Source organism: Pinus tabuliformis, chromosome X (assembly GCF_031772625.1).
Source record: "Pinus tabuliformis cultivar Carrire ecotype Pingquan chromosome X, CPIR1, whole genome shotgun sequence".
Lineage (NCBI taxonomy): Eukaryota > Viridiplantae > Streptophyta > Pinopsida > Pinales > Pinaceae > Pinus > Pinus tabuliformis.
This window is the reverse complement of record NC_142308.1, coordinates 336,628,272-336,651,200: the sequence shown is the minus strand read 5'-3', so window position 1 is coordinate 336,651,200 and position 22,929 is coordinate 336,628,272. Positions and strand designations below refer to the sequence as shown.

At 43.4% G+C, this 22,929-nt stretch overlaps 1 pseudogene; it reads right to left on the bottom strand.

The window, feature by feature from the left end:
• The window catches only part of LOC149139834 (sucrose synthase 4-like), a 39,633-nt pseudogene extending 37,245 nt beyond the window's left edge, over positions 1-2,388 (bottom strand).
• Between the last annotated feature and the right edge of the window lie 20,541 nt (positions 2,389-22,929).

The following is a 22,929-nucleotide window of genomic DNA, read 5'->3' as shown; positions in this document are numbered from 1 at the left end:
GTTCATTATAGAAGAGCCTCAGGCCAAGAGTCTAAACCTAAATATGAGATAAACAAGCCCCATGGGAAAATAGGCAATATCAAGCACATGGGTTGATAGGGATGTCTGTTTCTCCAGACCTTAGAATCCATATCGTAGAACTTGATACCCCTGATGAAGCAATGAAACCGCTCAACAAAGTTTTTGGAATTAAAAATGAAATTAGAACCCATCAACTTGAAAATGAGTTGCTTATGTTGGACCCCAACAATTTTTCTTCCATTGAATATTCTTTGTCCAAGTTGTTGGCTTATTGGGGCCTAACCTAGGTTTGGAAGAGTTATTTAGCCAAACAAAACCCGCGCTACCAGCCCTTTTGGCAACAATCCGTGGAGCGTGGACTGAGGTCTCACCTAAGGTAGTTAGGGGGGGTTCTAGAACCAGGTTTCGGCATTGGAGGGATGTCGTGATGAGAACTTGGAAAGTTCGCAATGCTCCCTGCGACTTCACGCCACTTTATACTTCTCGTAATAAGTTTCTTACATATTAGATCTAGTTCTTAGGGTCTTTAGGAAAACATTTAGCAACATTAACCCATGCGTGTACCCAGAGGGGTTATAGATTCATTTTAATAAGCATAACACAGAGATCATTATAAATGGATAAAATAAATTGAACCCAAATCACAATATTCCAGAATCACTTATCTTTTATTAGTATGGTCCCCCGCGCACTCAATTGCAAAGCCTCTATCCCTGTCACCAACCCAGACTCAGACATACCGACTCAATATTGCTCTTGCTTCCAATAACCCATGCATTCAAATCCCCAAAATAAGACTTACTCTACCCTTAGCACCTTTCTCTATTTATACATTTCCATGGTTCGCAACTCATGGTTAGGTTGACTCAACTTCTATTATTTTACATTATTCTTGGGCAGACAACCCTTTGACTTGACCCATTACATATCATGCTCTACACACTTTGTGGAGTCTTTAGCCTATTCTTACCCAAAATTTTGAACTTTAGACCAAAAACCCTTACGCAGGGGATCCACTACCCAACAGGCCCCCAACACAATCATGGTGACTCATCCCCAGTCACTCGGCTGGTGCAGTAATATTCTCCTTGAGGTCCTTTAGCAATGTTTGTGCTTCACTTAGACTTGCTCCAAAATCTGATGCTATCTTCTGTACCTACTCCATGTGCACCACTGATACGTTACTATCTGTCGCAGTCTGCTCAGGGTCATATACAACCTGCATGTTCACCACCTTCTTCTCGAGAGTTGCAGAGACAGAAAATGCCTCATCAAGCCATGGCTAAGTGCATTCTTTCAGTGGTGCCTCCTTTTGTCACACCACATCTACCTGGATCTTGAGACCTTGAGCCTCCCTCATTTTTGCTAGGCGATACGTAATTGCAACCGTCTGCGTGGTTCCTTTGACGTTATCGTACGCTTGCTGTAACTCCTGCACCTCAGTTTCCAACCACTGTAGTGTCGGGTCTTCCTAGAGGGAGGTGACCTACTAATGGATTCTTCTAACAGGCCGGCACATGCCTTCATAGCATGTACTATTTCTTCCCGCGCGGACTACATGATAGTCTTCCACTGCTCCTTAACCTCTCGGTGCGTGGACGGCCGCACTTTTAAGTTCAGTTGAGCTATTTTCAAAGTGAGGGCCAACTAGACCCGTGCTGCTTCATCCTTGGTGTCGCGAAACCCACTAGCCAACTTTTGGATTTGGATAGTGATAGGTAGATCTGCGGCTATTTCGAGCTTCGGAGCACGACCAACTGCTTCGCTGACAACTTGATCCATCTATCGGTTCTACGCAACTGCTTCATCCCACTGTAGGCCCAACTATTCAATGATATACGCTGCTCGCTAAGTACTTGCATGGCTCGTCCTTCCCTTTCGTGGAGCTCTTTAGTGACCCCATCCTAAAGCAAATATAAGCTATCGCAGGGGAGGGCAGCTAAATTCAATCCCAGCCCTGTGAGTCATCCCACAGTCTCTCTGTCTATTGGATTATTGGCCGTTACTGCTCTTGTTGGTAGTGCAATAGCTTTCATGATTCTAGCCTGTACCAGCTGCTTGGTTGCAGACATACCCATATCTCCCAGGGATGTGACTTGTCCCCGATTGGGGCTCGTGTGTTCCAAGTTCTTGTAGCGACACATTGAGTGCCCCCAACATAGTCTTTTGCTCCATCATGACTTCCTCGACGGCTTCCCGCGTGATGTCGTGGATGGTGTCTCTGATGTCATTAAGAGCGTCTTCTATTAATGAGCTCAAGTCTGCGTCTACTTTGGAGGCCTTGGTCTTCTTCCATGCCTTTGTGCATTCTACTGGAGGCGGCCCCTTGAGGGGTGAACCAGTGGAGAATGGTGTGCCACCTTCCATCTCTACATATTTTTCCTATTCTAGGGTCACTTGCAGCCTACTTCCGCCCCCTGTTGTTCTAGTGCCTCCTACCGTTTCTCAGGCCCTTTGAACTTCCACCGCATGTTGATAGTTTCGTTTGTGTTGTGCTGCATGCTTGGCCTCCACCTTCTATTTCTGAATAGCAGCCTCATCGGGTCCATGCCATTCTAGGGGCCAAGAATCCATTACTTCATACACAGCATCATCAGTAGTAATAAAGGGAAGTGTGGTCCAAGTCTGCATGGGGTCCTTACACGCCCTAATGTAGATGTTGTGCATATTTGCCTTAAAAATGGCGATGCTCTTCACACTTTCGTATACTTCCATGGACAGGTGGGGTTGCTGATCAATCCACTAGCGAATGCTGGTCTCCATCAGGACCCAGAATATCTTGATATCGATGGTTCTTCTGGTGTTCGTGGTCACTTTGGGTGACCCGAATCATGCGGCCTCTGGCCATTCCTGGTCCAATGAGGGAAATTGAGAATATTCGAGTAGCTCGTTCACAACTAGCAGGATGGATAACAACAACCATGGGTAGTAGAAGGTCTTCCCCTCCTCCTGAGCCTCCCGATAGTTGGTGAGGAATTCTTCACAAAGAAACTGTGCCCAATTAAACCGCTCCCTTGTTGCGCATCTTCCCCCCAATGTGATGACCATGACTGGGACATCGTTGCCCCAACATTTTCTCATTACTTTTCCTGCCAATAACTGGGTGGCCACATGGACCCCTTTATCGGTGATCCTGTCAATCACATATCCACGCTGAGTTTTCTCTAGGTTGAATTTCTTCTTCAGGGCTTCCTTCATTGCCCAGTCACCTTTCATATCCACGATCTCCGCGGGATCCTTGCTGTTATAGGGAAGCTGAGTAATCCTATGAATGAGTTCCGTTGTGATAGGGACGGGAGTATTTATCCATTAGCAATTATTGTGTACCAAACATAGTAACTGCTTAATGACGATTATTGTAATAGGGGGCCTATGAAAATGCGTAATTGATAGAAGGCAAAGTAAGCTAGCTGTGTCTACTTCCCGTAGCCATTTCCGCGGCTGAAGTGTCGTAACCGCCCCCTCCATTCGTTGCTCCATTAGTTCTCTATTGGCTAAGTGGGGGAATTTTTCAGTATCGGCCAAGTCCCAATCTTCAAATTTGATGGTCGAGATGCGGCCAGTCGTCGATCCTTCAAACAAGATCCCTATAGGGAGCGTTGGGGTGAAGAGCTTGTCATCCACAACATCTACATCCTTAGGAGTGGGGGTCTTCCCTTTCTGTGGGGGAACATACATTGGCCATTTTGTTGGAGTCTGGACTTCTTCCCACTCTTCCTAAGGTTCGATTTCCTCAATCTCGGTCGTGGGGATCTCATCCTAGTCATCGTTGTCAATCATAATAGCCTTGCCTTTTTCCTCCATTGGTAACTTTCCCCTACGGAGGTTTCGAGGGGATGTGTGGACCAGTTCTGTTGTTTGTGTGCTCTTCTTGGTTCGTGGTTTCCGAGATGATTTAGGTATTTCAAGTGTAGCTCCTTCCTACTGCGGGGGATCCTGCGGCACTTCCTCAGCCCCTTCCTGTGCCCTAAGTAAGCTCTCCTGCATATCTTTCAGTAATTTTTTAAACCACAGGCTATTACTTATGAGTGACTCATCCATCATCTTGATGTTGGCTAGATAGCAGTATGGTGGAAGAGGCAAAGTGTTCATGGTGGTTGGGATCCACGCTTTATATGCCGGCTCAAATTGAAACTCGATCGTTCCCTCCATTCGTGGCTCATTAATGTGAATTTTGTGGTAACTTCCTTTCTTACTATGATATGATGGCCCGTTGCCCGCTCTTCGGTGCCTTAAATGGAACATCTTATCATGAGCAGTCGCTACAATGGTCACCTTCTGTCCTAACATCACAGCAGCGAAATCCCTAGTATGTGGACCTATTTTCGACTTCCTTCTAGCCCTGCGCGCTATGACCGATTCACGCAGCTGGCCTACAGACTTCTTTTGAGTCCCTTGCCCTCTTTCAACCATGTGCGATGCTGAGAATGGGCTCCCTATGGATAGTCAGGTGGGCTCACGCCTTGTGTGTGCCTTCCACTTCCCTGCTAGACCAGGCTACGCACACCCCTCGCCAATCCTAGAATTGAGTCGCGCTGTGTGTTCTATGTGTTTAGGAGGGTGCAGGGGCAACCATGATAGTAAGGTTATAGAATGTTCCAGTATTGTAGGTGGGCCGACTAGATTTGGTTCCCTTAACTTTGCCTGTATTCGGCTGATTTCCTTTTCTAGCTCCGCACTTCTTCTTTCCAGCAGTGCACATTCTTCATTGATTTTGCGTAGCCTTTGGCTGCCACGTCGAATGGTTTCAAGTACTTGCTGGATTTCCTTATCCCTGGCGTTCATAGTGGAAGTCCCCATAGTTCCATCTCGTTGCCTCACCGTCGTCCTTAATCGTGGGCGATTGGGTAGGTGACTTCTTTGATCCTTCGGAATCCGCAGGATCTTAGTACCCTGTCTATGTGTGCAAACGCTATGCATGCTTCCTCCAGGTACCTCGATTACTTGGCTGCGGGTAGTAGGAATGTGTCATCATTCCTGTTATCACGGTAGACTCGGCCTCCAATTACCTAGTTGAGAGGGCGTTCGCACCATATTTCTCCCTCCTTTCGGCAACCATCCTTTATCTTGCTTGATGGTTGCTCGCCCTGCTGTTGGATGTGCACCATGCCTGTTTCGTGCCAGTCTCTTTTCTCTTCGATGATCTGTATCTGCCACCATGCGCACTGCGTCCTCAGGTGTTGGCACCTCCCTTGCTTTGGAAGTCACGCATCGCAGCGACATAGTCATCATATTACAACTTAGTGTTGATACCCCCTGTAGTCGGTTCTGCCATCGTTCCATCTCTTCCTCAAAATTTACTGTGCATGAATTGTCGTGCTCCAAGGACGTGTTTTCATCTATTTTTAGCTTCACCAGGTCTCGTGCTGTGATCTGGTATATGCAGTCTAATTCATTTTCACTGTCGTCTTCGCACATTGGCTCAGTGTAGCGCATACCTTCGGTGGGATCCAACGGAGCTACTACCTGTAGCGGCTTTTTCTCAAATAACATTTCGTGTTTTTTTAGATTGATAACCCTCTTCATGTCCGTTGCCCACTCTACACCTAGCAGTGTAGGGTATGGATTATTGTCGTCCAAAATTTCTATCACCTCGAAGTCGGTTTGTGTACTAACACCTTCAATGTTGATGGTCACCCCTTGCAGTCATCCCATGGGCAAGATCTTTTGTTGGTTTTCCATCCGCAATTGAATCAGGGACCACTGCAGTGCTGGCCTACCCATATGCTCCCATGTCTGTTTGGGTAATACATTCACATCCGACCCCAAGTCCAAGACGACCTGATCCATCTCATAGTCTCCAATTTGCATTGTTAGCCGCATCTCCCGCCCGGTACGCAACGCGTACTTTCCCAGCTTCTGAATTACTCGTGGTTCTTCTAACCCTGAGCACCTATCAATTAACTCTTGTAGTCCCTTCACTGCCTTGGTGTCATGTAACAGCTTTGTACATGTCTCTAAAAAGGTAGTAAGAATAGACGGGTCCATTGCTAGATCAAGTTGGGTCTTACTAACTAGAGTAGAGACCACCACGAAGCCCTCCTTGGCTTCCTTGCTAGCTTTCTTTGCCAGTTTCTTTTCTGATCCTCGGTCCTTTACCAACACTTCACGACACTGTGAACCTTCTTCAAGCTGATTAATCTTGTCTTCCCTCATCGTCACACGGCTTCTAAATACCATGCGTACCATAGGTTCTTCCTCTCGAGGTTTAGATCTCATCATTTGGATGTTTTGAGTCGGTGACAGTTGCAGCACCTCTTTTTCGTGCATTTGGGCAATCAATGTTCGGCAGTCTACCATTTCATGGTCAAATTTTTCACAGTATGGACAAGATACACTTGTAGGGTTGGTGAATTCCCATGCATAGTGCCCTAGCCCTCCACAATTATAATAGATCAGCTGGCCACGGCCTCGCCCCGGCCCCATACCTCCTCTCCCTTATCCCCAGCCTAGAAATCTGTCACGCAGCTTTGTGGCCATGTCGAAACCTCGTGTCTCAGTCTGCACTCGATAGGCTAGGGTTCTCTCCATAATTAAGTCATAGCTTCGACATGTTCATTCATCGTGCCCAACTAATCTACAGAAATTGCAATATAACTGCTGTGGTGTTTGGGTATACTTTTGTAACAGGTGACAGTTGTTGGTTGCGTGCTTGCCTCCTACTTGACAAATCGCGCACCAGAGGGCGGGTGCTGCACTTGGTCCTATCTGCACTTCTAGTCTTAATGGCACCGCCCCTCCTCCTGGCAGGAAATTCATAAATACGGGGAAGTGATCCCTATCGTGACCTTGTCCCTTACATTTGACGCACCATACCTCTATGCGCGCCTCTACTCGGGGTGCCTTTTCCTGTTTCAAGTTTTGCATTGCTAACATAGGTTTTGTAGCTGCATGTGGATTTGTTGAACTCCCAACCCAGGATCTTGTATAGGAGTCTCATGCAACCACATAGCCATTTCTAATGCTTCCACCTGGGTCGAGACCTTCTCCTGCAAGAGCATTGTCCTCAGGTGTTATGTCGGAGATGCCACAAACCACATGTAGTGTTGAGCATCTGTCAATGTCATGTTAGCTTCTCAAATCATACTTTTCAACCTCTGGTCTAGATCTCACAGAATTTCTCCCAGAAGTGTCGCAATTTCTTTGAACCTAATGATTGATTGGGTCTTTGACTTTGGTTGACTAAACTCTTTGTTCAAGGCACGCTCGATCTCTGCTAATCCATCGGTAGGATGATCGTTAATGTGCTTTATATACCACGTCAGTGCACAATCCTATAGCGTGCTTACTAGCGTGGCCTTTTTAAGGTTCTCATTCGTAATGCCTTTGGCTTCCCATACTACCTTCGCTACGAACCAGAACTGATCCGTTGCTTCATTTCCTACACCCCTAAATACTAGTAGCTTGATTGCTTCTGCCATTCCGACTCTTGGAGGTGGGGGTGGTGGAACGGAAGGCGATGTGGTTGGTAATGGCGGGGGTGATGTCGGTGAAGTGGGCGACGGCATGGTTGGATGCGGTGACCGAGGAATGTGCTGGTTTATCAACCGAACCGCGCTCCCCGGGGAAAACCCAGCAAGCTCCGCTTTGCTTTCTCGCAACAGTGAGATCAGGGGACTATTTCCTAATCCTTCAATCCCTTGGTAGCCTCTTCCACTTCGTGTTACCCCAGACATCAATGGACTCACATAACCCGCTTTTTGCATAACAACATTTTAATTCAAGTATTCAACAATTTGATGTACTTGCCCCGCGGCCCTTGGAGAAAGTGTTTATCCGCTTCGCTGTAGCTTACAGTGGTATCTATCGTGAACTCAGTGATGAATCCTCCTATGATCCGATCTAGCCAGTGTTTTACTACCCTCGCGATCTTGTCTTTGGACGCTTCTAGCCTATGCACCACCTCTAGGGCCCACACTATAGGTTGATCAAGTCTGCACCTTCCCACACTGTCAGCCAGTCTCGCGATCCACTCGTACAGCTCTGTTGAGAAAGACGCAAAAAATATCTCATAGGTATCCATGTATATGTAATGATCCAACCACCTCTCTTCTGATATCCACGGGTTTCAATTTTCTTGGACCACAAACTTGTGCAGCTTCTGATCCAACCAATATTCAAGTTCTTTCTTCATAGGGTTCTAGTGTTCAAATATCAGAAATCCCTTAGGTAGATCCTAGTCTCGACAATGGAACCATTTGTTGGCTTATTTGGGCTTGACCCAGGTTCGGAAGAGTTATTTAGCCAAACAAAACCCACGTTACCAGCCCTTTCAACAACACTCTGTGGAGCGCAGATTGAGGTCTCACCCGAGGTAGCCGGGGGGTGCTAGAACCAGGTTTCTGCACTAGAGGGATGTCCTAATGAGAAATTGGAAAGTTCACAATGCTCCCTGGGACATCGCGTCGCTCTATACTACTCGTAATAAGTATCTTATAGATCAGATCTAGTTCTTAGGGTCTTCAAGCAAACATTTAACAATATTAACCCGTGTGTGTACCCAGAGGGGTTATAGATTCACTTTAATAAGCATAACACAGAGATCATTATAAATGCATAAAATAGATTGAGCACAGATCACAATATTCCAAAATCACTTATCTTTTATTAGTATGGTCAATCCAGTACATTCCACTTCTGCATTGCGCACATAGTTGTAGGGGTCTGTGCACACAGCTGCGGACTCTACTAGACCCACACGTACTCGGTTGTAGAGCGTCTATCCCTATCACCACCCCAGACTTAGACTTACAGACTCAAGATTGATCTTTCTTCCAATAAGCCATGCATTCAGATCCCCAAAATAAGACTGACTCTACCAGTAGCACCTTTCTCTATTTATACATTTCCATGGTCTGCGACTCATGGTTAGGCTAACTCAACTTCTATTATTTTACATTATTCTTGGGTGGACAACCCTTTGACTTGACCCATTACATATCGTGCTCTGCACACTTCGCAAATTGTTTACCCTATTCTTACCCAAAATTTCAAACTTTAGACCAAAAACCCTTATGCGGGGGATCTGCTACCCAACACAAGATCAAGACCCTTAGACTTCTGTTGGAAGGTGTTAAGTTTAAGAAAGAAGATGGTAGCCTTATTTATTCCATTCTTAGTAAGTTGGGACCAACGTACTCTATTTTTGTTTCCACCTTCCATTCTACTAGAGAAGCCCTTATTTCTCAAGGGCAAGACTACAAGTCCCCCTCTTTTGATGCCTTTTGTGATTCTTTAATAAGAGAACAAGAAAAACTCTTACATCTTGGTCTTCTTAATCTTGGAAACTCTTCTAAGAAATCCTTAGCCACCCAGTAGCAACCAATTTCAAAGAATCCTAAGAAGAAACATCCTAAAAAGAAAGGTCCTAAACAAACCAAGGGTCCTAAGCACTTTCAGTCTCAAAATGAATAATCAATTGAAAAAAATGATAAGGAAAATAAAAGAAAATGGAAGAAGACTAATATACATTGCAAATTTTGTAATCGAGATGGCCACTTAGAATCCAAATGCTTTAGGAAGATGGAAGCCTTGGAAGCAACAATGAAGAAGCATAACATCCATTTGGAGCACTCTTAAACTTAAACTTCATCTTCAGGAATAGCACTTTCTGCATGTCATTTTCAAGCATCTCGGTCTGGTTATTATTGGCTTAGTGGGTCCTCACCTAGGTTCAAAGTTGAGTTTGCCAAAAAAATCCCTACACTACTGGCCCTTTCGACATCAACCCATGAGTTTTTTGCATCCACAATACCCACCTATTCCCATATTGAGTGAAAATGAAAATGGTGAGCTACTACAGGGATGATCCACATGGGATCAATATACTAATAGTCGTTCAAGAGATTGTTACGGTTTCATCACCAAAACGCCTTATTTTTGCACTATAATTCATCATGGTTTTTTATTTTACCTTACTTATATATCACTCTAGGCTACTTCCAACCTCAAAATGAATAAGAGCTTTCTTTTTTCTATGTGAAATGAAGTCTCACTCGAAGCAGTATTGGGGTATGTTGGAACCAAGTTTCTGCACCCTGAGATGAGTGTGATCTCATTTCATGCCCTAAACCTGTCTTCACGCAGATCGATAAGTATTTAAGACTTATCGATATAACCTTGTTTATCCAACCTCTAGACCTCTGCGAAGGCCTACTATTGTCTTTCGCGGACCCTAAATAGGTGAATCAACCACTTACGTGCCTCTGTAATTACTCCTAGTCCATATTTTCCCAGATTGGTGTAAGTGTTCACTAACTTTAACATGCAACAAGATATTCTTCGCGTAAAAAATTATTATTACATGTGTTCATATGCCAATACAAATCATGTAAAATCACGCATCAATACTATAATAATTCATAAACCCATCATTCATCATAACATAATAGCACATTTAATCATAACTGGAGAAAATAGATAAAACACAGATATTTCCATAATAATCTCTTTATTGATACTTCAGTTCTACTTACAGACTCAAGACCACCCTGCGCACTCAGCTACAGGGGTCCGCGCACTTAGTTGTAGACTCTACTTTAGGCCTTTGCCCACACAGCTCCAAAGCCTCTTTTCTACTCTAAGAATTCTTCACTCTTTATCCTATTTACCCATAACATTCATCTTCTTGATTGCGACTACTTCTTAGACTCTCTAAGACTTTCCTTTTTATATAATACCATGGTCCGTAGACCATGGGTAGATCTACTAAATATGACACAACTTACATAAAAGAAGGGTAAAATCCTTTACGAAAATTTACTATCTACACACTCCGTGACCAAAACTTGTGGAGACTTTACATTTTCTACAACAAAAATTGGGCTTTTTTGCCCCAAAACTTGCGCTTTTTCCCCACAATTGACCCTAGGGGAACCTTTCCCAACATGCCCCCAACACAAATATTGTGACTTGGCCTTGAGTAACTTTGTTGGAGTAGAGATCTTACTACAAAGACCTCCTAGATCTACCTGTGCTACTGCTACCTCAGTCGCGCTCTACGTGGCTACCTATTTGATCTGCTCCACCAGTTGTTCTGTTGTTGGTCCTGCACTGTCTTGCTTGATTTTATGTTGTGTTCTCTGTAGGCTTGCCAACTTTTCCTCAATGGTGGAAGAGATAACATAGGCCTCATCTAGTGAAGTCCCCAATCTAGCCTTGAGGATCCCTCTTTCCTTTGCACTGCCTCAACCTGTTCGAGAAAGTGCTTGGCCTCATGTAGCTTGGCCAATCATTGTGCTATAGTGATAGTGTGTGTCATCGCCCGCGCTTCATCATACCACTACTGCATTTCAAGGGCTTCTGTGTTAAACCTCTGCAGGTTAGTATCTTCCTATAGAGTCGTGACTACCTGTTACATAGCAATTTGTCACCGTCCCTGTTACCCCTTCTCTCGCACCTTGGAGGACTCATTCTGGGACCTATGAGAAGTGACATGACCTGGAAACACTTGCATTGTATTCCCCTAAGTATGAACTTCATATGCCCTGAAGACATCTTCTGTAAAATACACATAAAAATAGCCCTTTTTTCCATTGGCGCGGTTCCACAGTGTAGCCCTCGTGCCAATGGGGGAAATCCTCCAAAGAGGGTGCGCCAGCTGGCGCTCTATCTCAGAGTCGTAGTCGCGCCAGCCCAGTTGGGTAAAGTTTTTAACAAACAAACTTATGAAGGTTCTTCCTAACCCACTCATGAACTGAATCTATGTTGAGTTGGTGTGGTTTGGCTTCGAATCTCCATAAAAGGGAAGTGGTTTGCCACCTCTCATGGAAGCTTCTTAGTGATAAATCCGATCCCATGAATATTGTGGTTGATCCTAATCTCCTTCCCCTCTATCATAAAAGCTTTTCCTTTTGCCTTTGGCAAGCTAGTTCCAGCTAGTGCTAGTGATAGGGATAGTTTCAGAAGTCCAAGAGATTGATGCTACAAGAGCCTTCTTAGTTCCCAAAAGGCCAAATCCAAGCAACGTGATTCTTGTGACCAAAGAGAGAGAGGCTTGTTCCCAATTCCCAACAAGCTTTGCAAGGCATGTGATGCTGATCATCCAACCAAAGGAGGATTTGATGTCAGAACTATGGTTGTATTCTTCTTTGTTTCTCAATAATAGACGACTATCATTATGGTTCCACTCTTATTGTCTCTTGTAATGATGATTAAGTTATATCTTTTCTGACTGATATATAGTTGCATCCATTGGATTTTATGCTTGTGTTTGTGTCGTTATTTGCATGTGCGGGTGTCCATTCACGGAGATCGTGGGGATTGTGACCAACTTGAGCAAAGGAACGGGAGCGTCGACTCTTCTACAAGTACTAGCATTGGAATCCAGGCAGGCTCTCATCATTGACCTTTAATTTGCAATTAGGAACCTACGTGATAGCCTTGTTTGATTGTTGTTAGACCCGGTCTGGGCTAGTAGGGATCGCCTCTGTCCGCAGAGGGGATTACCTCCACAATAATTTGGCGACTCCGCTGGGGAGTTAGCTTGTTGTTTGATTTGTAAACTTTAGACGGAGCCTGAAGTATGACCAGATAGCCTTCGAAACGCTATTGCTCTGCATTAGCGAAGTAGATCAATGCCACTTAAGTCAATCTCTGGTTTGGTTTACGAACTAAACAGCTTGGGGCTTGTCTTGCCTTTTTGGTTTTTTCTTGTTTTGCTTGCTTGGTCAGCTTTCTAGGTTGAATTCTTCTGTTGTCTCTTGCTTCTTGGTCTGTCTGGGTATTGTTAGCCAAGTCTTGGAACACTTATTTTTATTTTAGCCTAGCAAACTTGACTGGCGCTCTTTTTAGAGTGACAGTCGTGCCAGTTGGCGCTTGTTGCACACAGACAACCCGCGCCAATCCCTAAAGGGCGCTAGTTGCAGCCTGACAGTCGCGCTAGGCCTGGGAAACTTCTAGACTTTGCTTGTTTGGAGCCTTCTAAGCTTGGTTTTTGTGTCTGGATACATTTTTTCAATCACTTGAGTGTGTTAGAGTCTGTTTAGACTGGTTTTTGGCCTTTACCCTTTGGGTATTTTCTTTTTTCCACCGATTTCACATTTTAGCCCTAGGGCATCTAGTCGCTTTGTGCATCGAGCCTTCCTTAGGAGTTTTGGTCTTCTGTCAGTCTAGTCGACTTTTTGGTTACTCTCTTGCACTTGTTCAGTGGTTGTTAAGCTTTTTATTGTGTGATTTGAGTGACTTACTTCTTTTTCACTTGGATTCTGGTTGGCTTTGTTTTGGGCCTAGATCACACGGCTCATTGAGGTCTTTGAGAATTTTTCTTGGTTTTGAAGGATTGTCTTAGTATTCAGGCATCTGATTGTGTTTGCATTGGGTGAAATTTGTCTTTTTACTCTTTGTTATTATTTCTCAAAATTTGTTTAGTGCATCTTTCCATCAAAAAAGAAAGAAAAAATCTCTTTTGCTTTGCATTAGTTAATGGAAATTAGAGCTTTTCGTTGTTATTAGCGATTAGTAACTTTAGAGAAAAGTTTTGTTAATTTCTATTAGCTTCATTAGAGTTATTGTTGATTGTTTTATGGTCATTTTGTTTGTGTGAAAGCTCTCAACTCTCTCGTAGTTAACATTCATCGAACGAAATGATATATTTTGGCATATACTTTGCATTTAGGAAATTTTGAGATATTACATATGGTAAGGACTGAAAATTGAAACCTAATTCAAGATCAACCATAAAATGAACTGAATAAATCTAACAACACGTTGGAACTTAACGCACACATTTAGAGGTCTAGCCTAGAGACGTGTTCTGATGTCATTAAACCTAGTCACTGTTGTTTTCACTTAAGGTTGGGTGATTCCTCCTTCTGTGACTCAATAGTGGTCGAATACGGATTTGTGCTCCCACGTACTGTCGAGTATATGGCGAGACCCCACTAGGTTATCATCCTTTATCCACAAGAAGCCGTGTTTGCCGCCTTACAAGTCGTAATGCACCGAACACAGCATTCGGGAAGATTGACTACCGTACGGAAAGTCCTTGGTTTTCATATGATTGCCAAGGTGTATATGAAGTTTTACGGATTTGTTTGGTAAACCCTTTGTCTAGTTCTCCAGAGTAGTCACTTTTGATCCTTTTCAGACTTCCTAAAAGAAAAGGCTCAGCTGAGCATTTGTCACTTTGAGCTCATTAAACATTCGAAGGCGACTAGAGTCATCTTTTTGTCCTTTTCTTGACTCTTAAAACATGAAAAGGTCAAGTTTGGTTCCTATGTATTAAAATTTATTTGCCCACGATTCACATTTAGCCGGTTAGATCTTGTTTGCGTTAGCTTGAGTAGGCTTCTTTCTCGTTTTGATGGCAAATTTTCTGGGGTTCACCAACCCAGGGATCCCCTCTGATGGGCATCCTGGTCATTTCCCTCCTTTTGGGAATGTCGGTGCTCCCTACATGGCAACGTTGTCCCTTCCTGGGTTAACTGTTGGATTGCCTGTTTGGTTGTTCTCAACCTCTCTGGTCCCTACCGTCTCGACTACTGGTCAATCAGTTCCTCCACCTAAACAACATCATGTTGATTCTAAGGTGGACCTCTCCCCTTCTTCGCCTATTTCTACGTCCTCATCTTCTACTTCGCCTGGTGAAAGTCTGGATTCAAGTAACCAGGTGGCTAAAAAGAAGAAGAAGAAGTCTCCTAAGCGAGAGGCTAAAAGTGCAGCTACTGCCCCGAACACACCTCAAGTCGGGCCACCTTCTACTCCTCTGCAGAAGGTCAAATTTCCTTGTAGATTGTGCAAGGATGACCACCTTCTTCATGATTGTCCTGGCATTCCCAGGGTCTTAGAAGCATGGTCTCACAATCTGGCTTGCCCCTCATCGTCCTCTGAAGCTCACGACAATGCTACCTTATCGACTCGCAATGGTAAGGAGAAAGGAAAGATTCAAATCCCCTGTAGACTCTCTGAAGGCAACCATCCCCTTCACCTTTGTCCGCTCATGGATAAAGCTTCCGTTGTCTTGGAAAGTCTTACAGCTCCCTCACCCCAACTTCCCGTTGGTTATCAACGTCTCTCTATAGCCGCAGATCGTCTCCCTGTTGACAAAGATATCAATTCAAATTATTCTCTTGTCCAGGCTCCTCTTCCCGAACCTGGTTGAGCCCAACTTGTTCCAGACCAATCATTGGTCGGAAAGTGTGTTCAGATTCTCCTGAGTTTGGAAATGACTCTCCTATCCCAGCTGCTCCTGAAAGTCCTCCTTCGGTTCCTTTAGAGATTGGGGGCAATCATACGATTCCCCCACCAAGAATTTTGGTCGCTTCCTTCGATTGGAATTACTTGACCCCCTTCCGCCTTCCATCCAATGTGCCTTTCTAGATTACAATACATGCCTGTGCTAAGGCAGTACCTGGCATTGTTCTGGATAAATGTGCGTCTGTCAATGTTATGCCGTACACTACTTGGCAAGCTTTAGGTTCCCCGCAGCTTAGCCCGGTCACGCAGAATCTGTTGGCCGTCAACGGAGGAGCCTCTCCATCTCTAGGAGTCCTCCCGAAGTTCCCTATTACTTTGGGAGGTAAAACCATCTATATAGACGTACTGGTTACCCAAGGTGTTTTAGATTTCAGTCTTCTCCTTGGTCGCGACTACGTTTATGCCATGGGGGGCCTTCTCTCTTCGCTTTTCCATGTGGTTTTCTTTCCACACGACGGAAGAATTGTGACTATAGATCAATTATCATTCTTTAGTCCCCCGGTGCCTCCTGCGCAGTTGTCGTCCCCTCCTAGTTTTTATCCACCAGTTGTATCTGCCCCACCACAGATCAACTATGTGGCCACTTATCTCGTGCCTATATCTAGTGATGTCGTCGTCGTGCATAGTGTCCTAGGGGCATTGGGTCCTGACTTCCACGATATTGTCCTTCCACCAGGCGTGGCACTCTTAGAAGCCCCGACTTCCTGTTCATTATGATGAAGCTCGGTCAGAGCATAGTTCGTGTTCCTATGTCAAGCTCCTTAAAAAATGAAACTGGGTCCGTACGGAGCATAGTTCCTTTCCTATGTTAAGCTCCTTAAAAAATGAAACTAGGTTTGGTCAGAGCATAGTTCCTTTCCTATGTCAAGCTCCTTAAAAAATGAAACTGGGTCTCGTCGAGCATAGTTCCTGATCTTGTGTCAAGCTCGTTAAAAAACGAAACAAGGTGTATGAGGATAGTTTTGATCTTGTGTCGACCTCGTTAAAAAACAAAACAAGATGTCTGAGGACAGTTCTTTTCTTATGTCAACCTCGTTAAAAAATGAAATAAGGGTTATGAGGATAGTTCTTTTCCTATGTCAACCTCATCAAAAAATGAAACAACTCTGTTTCCAAATCGAGTCTTTTGATTAAGATCTCATAAAATACAAGTCAAGTCTTTCATAGATCTCAAAAGTGAACCTTCATTCCATCCACCTCGTTGAATGTAATGAAGCTTGGGGGGCATGTACCTCGATTTGTGTTATTATGTTGGGGGCATGCGAACTTATAACAAGCATAGTTTTTCGTTTCAAGCTTGTGTAAACATGAAACTAAATCCAAGCAGAGTTCTCCATGGTTCAAGCTTCTGTAAAAATGAACCCGTACCCGATTTACATCTCATGATTGCCATTAGATGAGCCTTGGTTGTTTCATTTCATCGCCACCATCTCTTTGGCTGATCATATGCTTTCACTTGGTGATTTATCCTTTCCCGAGGAACCGCAATGATGAGTGGTTTTATTAGCTAGTCTCTTGACCATTACATGTTTTGAGTAGTTCCACCTGTCAGGCCAGGGTAACTCCAGGATGAGCGGGAGAAAACACTGATGATCTTATTCATTAACTAACTCATGTTTATATACAAAACTAAAACGGATCAATTCGTCTTCTAGATGACTGTCCAGTTCACCCATCCGTTTGGGATTAGGTGTCAACATTCCCCCCCTTAATCTGAAGGGATGTTGGTGAGTCCAAGCATCGTTCTGAATCTTTCAAGCTTTTCTCTTCCAAGCGCTTTGGTGAAGATGTCTGCAATTTGCTCGTTTGTGGAACAATGACGGAGATGGATTGTTTTGGCCTCAACATGATGTCGGATCATATGATATTTAGTATTGATGTGCTTAGTACGATCATGGAACTTTGGGTTCTTGGCCAACTTTATTGCAGATGTGTTATCAATCATGAGTGGAGTTGATTGTATTTGTTTTACTTGCAAATCTTCAAGAATTTTCCTAAGCCACACAATTTCTTTCGTTGCTTCAGCTGCTGCCACATATTCTGCTTCTGTTGTGGAATCTGCTGGTACTGATTGTTTGCGTGATCTCCAGGAGACAACTCCTGATCCAAGACTCATAGCATATCCTGAAGTAGATACCCCAGTTTCTTTGTCCCCATCGAAGTCTGAATCAGAGTATCCAATCAAGTTGAAGTCGTCCACCTGTGTATACTTGATTCCAAGGTCTTGAGTTCCCTTCAAGTACCTTAGAACTCTTTTTGCAGCAGACCAATGTCCCTCACAAGGCTTTTGCATGAACCTGGAGAGGATTCCAACAGCAAATGAAATGTCTGGTCTGGTAGTAGTGAGGTAGATGAGACTTCCTACAAGCTATCTATACTTTGTTGCATCCTCAAAAATTCCTTTCCTTCAATAAATGTGAGCTTCAAGTTTTGTTCCATTTGAGTACAAAGGGGATTGCACTCTGTCATGCCAAATCTGTTTAATGAATCTCCAATGTATTTCTTTTGAGAAAGAAATATGGACTTTGGATGTTGGGTTACTTCAATGCCAAGATAGTAATGAACATAGCCCAAATCAGTCATTTCAAAATTTTTTCCTAATTCTTTCTTTATGGATGCAATATAGCTTTCATTGTTCCCTGTCATTAAAAGATCATCTACATATACCACAAGATATACAACTGTTTTTCAACCTTTCTTGACAAATAAAGTTGCATCATCAAGATCAAAATGTTTGAAGTTGAGTTTCAGAAGATGCTCAGTTAGTTTTTCATACCAGGCTCGTGGTGCTTGTTTGAGGCCATACAAGGACTTCACAAGTTTGCATACTTTGTGTTCATGTCCTTTCACAACAAATCCTTCAGGCTGGGACATAAAAACATTCTCTTTTAGGTCTCCATTCAAAAATGCAGTTTTTACATCCATTTGATGGACTTTCCAACCGTTCTGAGCAGCTAGTGCAAAGAGTGTCCGGATTGATGAGCCCCAAAAATGGACAAATATTTGGGCTCATCCAACCTCCTAATTTGACTTGATCCACCATTCTCATTTGTTTATTGCATGTTTTTGATTATTTTTATGTTAATAGAGTGAATTTGGTTAGTCATTATGCCAACAAGTCTAATGGGTGCTTTGTGTAGCCTTTTTGGTCAACTTGGAGACAAAATTGAAGGTCTTAATGAGCACTTGGCAACCAAATTCGTGGGAGAACAAGCTAGAGGATTTGTAGGAAGGTGTCCCCCTCATTTATGGACCCTTACCTCGAATTCTCCACCATCAGCTCGGAGTTCAAGGGCCACCGAATCAATCAGCTCAAGGGCAGCCAAGCAAGTCAAGTTGGACTGCTGTTAACTACAAGTCTTGGGCAGCCAAGTCCCTAACTTTTAGGAGGACTATTGGGTCCTCAAAATTGTATAAATAAGAAGGCTTGGGGCCTCATTTGGGTTAGCTAGTGGGTAATCATTTTGTAACTAGTTAGTCATTTCCTTTTAGCCATTAGTCAGCTACTTTGTAGTTCGATTTTTATGCAATAGAGTAGCTTTGCTTTCAGCTCATGTGCAAGCTCTCCTTATGGACAGTTTTGATGTAACTTTTCATTTCTTGATTAATAAAGATGGATCCAGCTTTGCACCAGCTCTAAATCTTTCATGGGAGGCTGTAGCTCTTGGGGTTGGGCCCATCTCAAGCGCCCAGTACCTCCCTTGTTTCTCTTTATGTGTGTTTGCTGCGTTCTTGAGAAAAAATCTGCTCTTTCGATTTAATTCATGTTGTGTTACTTAGGTTGCTTTTGATGGTTAAAGTAGTTCCTCATGTTTAAGATAGATTGGTAGGAGTTATTCATGCATTTATATCTCTTTGATAATGTTTTGTTCACAGGTTGTACATGATTCTTTTCATGAATAAGGTTGTTGTCCACCGATTTCATTAACTTGTTAGATAGATCACATGATATTTCGATTGCATGCAAGAGGTAGTTGGTTTGATCAAGTAACCACTATGAAGGGCATCTTCATCACCTCCTCGTTCATCTGAGCCTCGTTCAGATCAGCTCCTCCATCACCAAGTCTGTTCCCTCATCTCCCATCTTCTCTTTTGCCAAGTAACCTTACCTTCTTCCCCATTGTTGTCTCAACTACCTTCAAGCCAAGTTAGCTTTCCACATCATCTCACCACTCCATCCATCAGCTCCTGGATCACTTCAGACCCCCATCCTACCTCCATAACCATCCATGCATCTTCCATCAACCATCCATCCTCAAACATCCCATTTCAGAACATCCTGTAGAAGAATTGCAGACCTTCCTGTAGAAACCTCTGCGTTTCCTGTAGAATCCCCTGCAGACATCCTGTAGGAGGCCACTCACTCGGTTGCTGAGCCTCTGAACGTGAGGAACCTCTGTGGACTGATGCTAAAGATCTCTGGGGACCTCTCCTAGCCTTCCCAACCTTTCCCAAGCCTTCCTTCCTTCCACATCACATCTGCACAACCAAATCCTAATAAGCACAAAATCACAATCACTTCATCCACTTAAAGAAAAAATATAAAAACATGTCTTTTAAGATGCAAGTAGATTAGATTCATGCATTTTCACTTATTAGAAGTAATGGCATCATTGGTAGACGTTTCCTTCACATTCTTTGCATCATAGAGGTTAGACTAGTTAAATTAGGGTTTCCTAGGGTTTCCATGTTTTGGTTTGCTTTCAGTTCATTTTTTCCAAGTAGATTAGTATTCTTTGAGCTATCTTTCGTCCATCATTTAACAAGCTTCTTCTGAGAGCCTATAGAAGTTGGCTTGAGCCCTAGCGGACTTGTGCCAGCTGACCAAGTGACAACTGCGACAAGAGCTAGTACTTGTGCATACAGCACCGTCGCTTCCAAGTTTGTACGAACTACCGGGTTGATAAAATTAAGAGACAGGAAGCCCCAGGAGTTGTAGCATTATTGCTACAATACTGGAGCCCACCATCTTTTTGGCGCCGTTGCCGAGGAAGCGGCAGAGTATTGGTGATTGTTGCTATTCTTCTATTTTCTACTACAACCTTCTGCTAAGTAGTTTGTTTCATTTCCATTATGCAATTTCATTTATGCAAAAGTAGATTAGCATTTCTTGCTTTCATAGATTAGCATTTCAATTCCGCAATTTCATTTCTGCAAGCGTAGATTAGCATTTCAATTCTGCAATTTCATTTCTGCAAGCGTAGGGTAGCATTTCAATTCCGCAAGCGTAGCCTAGCATTTCATTCTTGCAATTTGATTTGAGCAAAATAGATTAGTCCTTTCCTTCTTTCATTTCAATTCCGCATTTTCATTTTCGCAAGATAGTTAGTTGTAGTTCCATTTATTTCAGTTTTGCAAGTAGAAGTAGAAAAAAGCAAAAATCAACCAAAACGATTTCATTTCATGCTTTGTAGGAGTAGAGATAAGTTAGAAAAATGATTGCACAACACCCCCACTGCTTCACATAGCCAACGTTCTTCTTCGATGGCTGTGATGAAAGAACCCCTGGGTGGACATCAAGACATATCTGAAGAACCTCTAGGGGAGAAGAAGAAGAAACATTCCTCTGAAGCAAATGGCTACAAGCAGAAATGTTGGGAGCAGTCCCTTGTCCAAAGATGAATTTGCAAATCAGATCGAAGATTTCAAGAATGATATGAGGCAGTTTCTTGCCATGCAACTGGATACCTTGCGGATCCAAAAGAAGCAAGAAGAAGCCAAGAGGGTTTTGGTCATTTTTTGTCCTAGGTGCCTTAAAAAGCATCCTAGGAACGAATGTCCAATGCACTCCCTAGAAGTGTGTTTTGTATGTGAAGAATACCATCCTACAGATCAGTGCCCTTCCTTGCCCAGAATCAAAGCTGCATATCAGAGAGCCAAGGGAGCCACTGAATCACTCTATTATATGAACCAAAGGAGGCCACATGGACCTAGATCTTACCAGCAGGAACTGCAAGGGACACCCGAGACCTATTATGACCCCTATCAAGCCACTTTCATGCCTTCTTGGGGTCCCCCTGCTCATCCTTCTTGGTTCACACCTCCTCCTTGTTCCTTCACAGATCCATATTATGCCCAACCAGTTGCTCATTCATTTCACTCTTATGCTCAGCCACAGCCTTAGTGGAATGCACCTGATCAGGGGTGGAGGCCCCAATACAACACTCCTCCTACTTCGTTTCCTCCACCACCTGCTCATCCACAACCATCGCCTCCTCCTCCACCAAGGCAACCCCAAATGCCTACCCAACCACAATGCCATCCATCTCCATCTCAATTTCACACTTCCACTCAGCTACCCATACCATTTCCAAAGCCATACAAGGGAGTAGCTCAACCCAATTGCAAAGCTGAGGCACAACATGTGCAAATGACTCCTTTTGAGCTCAATGATGTTCACCAAAGCTCAGGAAGAGTGTTGCAAAACAGAGATTACATTGACAACATTGAAGGACCAAAGGCAAAAGAATATTCAAAAGAGGAGATCAAAGAACCATGGGCTGCACTTAATGAAGATAAGAAATCAAAATCAGAGATCGAGAGAGTTCCCTCATGGTTATCATCAAATCCTCCATGTACTCAAGAGAAAGATCAACAAAAAGAGGAAGATCAGAAGGTCATGATAGAAGGTGACATGAAGAATGATCCAAATCAGCAAGATGACCAAGGATATCAAAGCTATATTGAGATATGGTTTCAGAAGGTCACTAAGTTGCAGCAGTACTCTCTTCCTCAGCTATGTTTTGTACTTTCAAAGTCAGATCATTTTGTCTTTGAAAGTTGGATAGTTGTCAAAGCATGCATTCCGAGCCTTTACATCATTTTGTCTCTAATTTTGATGTGCACATGGCTCCATTGGAAGTATTCTTATACTTGAAAATGATTTTGTTTTTTTCAAGTAGGGTAGGGTAGAAAAAAAAAAAGAAAAAGAAAAAAAAGAGAAAAAAGAAAAAGAAAAAATGAAAAAAAAAGGAAAATAGAAATCTAAGGTGAAAACCTCCTCGGAGGCGCCTTAGATTGGCTCATTGATTGAAAACCTCCATGAGGCGGTCAATGGGTTGGAAAAAAAAGAGAAAAGAGAAAAAGATCTCTGGGTGAAAACCTCCCTTGGAGGCGCCCAGGGCAGGCAATTAGGGTGAAAACCTCCATGAGGCGCCCTAGTTGTTTTTCAAAAAAAAGAGAAAAAAAAGAAGAAAAAATAAAAAGCTAATCTCCATTGAATGATTTCATGTTGCAGCAGTGACATTGCAGGTTGCAAGAAGGACATTGTAGGTCAGGTGGATCACTCAAAACAAAGACAAAGGAGTTTTTGTGCCTTCTACAGGAAGTTTCGTATCTTCTACAAGAAGCTTACAAAAAAACAAATTGATCTCCGAGGAGGACCTGAAGTCTTGGAATATGTCCATGAGGCCTACCCACATCCATGTTTCCATTCCTCACCCCTTTTCCATCATTTTTTTCCTTGTCATTATGCTTCTTTCCTCAAAACTGTGTCTTCTACAGGAAGCTCTGTATTTCTACAGGAAACATCCTGTAGAACCTTTGGACGAGCCAAATACAATTTCAAAAGTGAATCTAATGGTGGGAATCTGTTGATTAGGCCTACAAGCACTTGTGTGTCTATCCCTTGCCTTCCTCCATCATTTTTTCACCTCCTTGTGCTTCTCGTTGTGCTTCTACAGGAACTTCCTGTAGAAATTGTGGGAAACTAGG